At 50.6% G+C, this 2,500-nt stretch overlaps 1 protein-coding gene across 1 annotated transcript in view; it reads right to left on the bottom strand.

The window, feature by feature from the left end:
- Positions 1-2,500, bottom strand: part of LOC113830562 (uncharacterized) — a 19,444-nt gene that overhangs the window by 9,804 nt on the left and 7,140 nt on the right. The gene's annotated exons all lie outside the window — the stretch shown is intronic.

A 2,500-nucleotide genomic window follows, 5' to 3' on the forward strand; every position in this document is an offset into this window, starting at 1 on the left:
CATGGAAGGAGCACATGTCTCTCCCTCACTCATGGAAGGAGCACATGTCTCTCCCTCACTCATGGAAGGAGCACATGTCTCTCCCTCACCCATGAAAGGAGCACATGTCTCTCCCTCACCCATGAAAGGAGCAAATGTCTCTCCCTCACTCATGAAAGGAGCACATGTCTCTCCCTCACTCATGGAAGGAGCACATGTCTCTCCCTCACTCATGGAAGGAGCACATGTCTCTCCCTCACTCATGGAAGGAGCACATGTCTCTCCCTCACTCGTGAAAGGAGCACATGTCTCTCCCTCACTCATGAAAGGAGCACATGTCTCTCCCTCACTCACGAAAGAAAGTACATGTCTCTCCCTCACTCATGGAAGGAGCACATGTCTCTCCCTCACTCATGAAAGGAGCACATGTCTCTCCCTCACTCATGAAAAGAGCACATGTCTCTCCCTCACTCATGGAAGGAGCACATGTCTCTCCCTCACTCATGAAAGGAGCACATGTCTCTCCATCACTCATGGAAGGAGCACATGTCTCTCCCTCACTCATGGAAGGAGCACATGTCTCTCCCTCACTCATGGAAGGAGCAAATGTCTCTCCCTCACTCATGAAAGGAGCACATGTCTCTCCCTCACTCATGGAAGGAGCACATGTCTCTCCCTCACTCATGGAAGGAGCACATGTCTCTCCCTCACTCATGAAAGGAGCACATGTCTCTCCCTCACTCATGAAAGGAGCACATGTCTCTCCCTCACTCACGAAAGAAAGTACATGTCTCTCCCTCACTCATGGAAGGAGCACATGTCTCTCCCTCACTCATGAAAGGAGCACATGTCTCTCCCTCACTCATGAAAAGAGCACATGTCTCTCCCTCACTCATGGAAGGAGCACATGTCTCTCCCTCACTCATGAAAGGAGCACATGTCTCTCCATCACTCATGGAAGGAGCACATGTCTCTCCCTCACTCATGAAAGGAGCACATGTCTCTCCCTCACTCATGAAAGGAGCACATGTCTCTCCCTCACTCATGAAAGGAGCAATGTCTCTCCCTCACTCATGAAAGGAGCACATGTCTCTCCCTCACTCATGAAAGGAGCACATGTCTCTCCCTCACTCATGAAAGGAGCACATGTCTCTCCCTCACTCATGAAAGGAGCACATGTCTCTCCCTCACCCATGGAAGGAGCACATGTCTCTCCCTCACTCATGAAAGGAGCACATGTCTCTCCCTCACCCATGAAAGGAGCACATGTCTCTCCCTCACTCACGAAAGAAAGCACATGTCTCTCCCTCACCCATGAAAGGAGCACATGTCTCTCCCTCACTCATGAAAGGAGCACATGTCTCTCCCTCACCCATGAAAGGAGCACATGTCTCTCCCTCACCCATGAAAGGAGCACATGTCTCTCCCTCACTCACGAAAGAAAGCACATGTCTCTCCCTCACCCATGAAAGGAGCACATGTCTCTCCCTCACTCATGAAAGGAGCACATGTCTCTCCCTCACTCATGAAAGGAGCACATGTCTCTCCCTCACCCATGAAAGGAGCACATGTCTCTCCCTCGCTCACGAAAGAAAGTACATGTCTCTCCCTCACTCACGAAAGAAAGCACATGTCTCTCCCTCACCCATGAAAGGAGCACATGTCTCTCCCTCACTCATGAAAGGAGCACATGTCTCTCCCTCACTCATGAAAGGAGCACATGTCTCTCCCTCACTCATGAAAGGAGCACATGTCTCTCCCTCACTCATGAAAGGAGCACATGTCTCTCCCTCACCCATGAAAGGAGCACATGTCTCACCCTCACTCACGAAAGAAAGTACATGTCTCTCCCTCACTCACGAAAGAAAGCACATGTCTCTCCCTCACCCATGAAAGGAGCACATGTCTCTCCCTCACTCATGAAAGGAGCACATGTCTCTCCCTCACTCATGAAAGGAGCACATGTCTCTCCCTCACTCATGAAAGGAGCACATGTCTCTCCCTCACCCATGAAAGGAGCACATGTCTCTCCCTCACTCACGAAAGAAAGTACATGTCTCTCCCTCACTCACGAAAGAAAGCACATGTCTCTCCCTCACCCATGAAAGGAGCACATGTCTCTCCCTCACTCATGAAAGAAGCACATGTCTCTCCCTCACTCACGAAAGAAAGTACATGTATCTCCCTCACTCATGAAAGGAGCACATGTCTCTCCCTCACTCATGAAAGGAGCACATGTCTCTCCCTCACTCATGAAAGGAGCACATGTCTCTCCCTCACTCATGAAAGGAGCACATGTCTCTCCCTCACTCATGAAAGGAGCACATGTCTCTCCCTCACTCATGAAAGGAGCACATGTCTCTCCCTCACCCATGAAAGGAGCACATGTCTCTCCCTCACCCATGAAAGGAGCACATGTCTCTCCCTCACTCACGAAAGAAAGTACATGTCTCTCCCTCACTCACGAAAGAAAGCACATGTCTCTCCCTCACCCATGAAAGGAGCACATGTCTCTCCCTCA

Source organism: Penaeus vannamei, chromosome 42 (assembly GCF_042767895.1).
Source record: "Penaeus vannamei isolate JL-2024 chromosome 42, ASM4276789v1, whole genome shotgun sequence".
Classification (NCBI taxonomy): domain Eukaryota; kingdom Metazoa; phylum Arthropoda; class Malacostraca; order Decapoda; family Penaeidae; genus Penaeus; species Penaeus vannamei.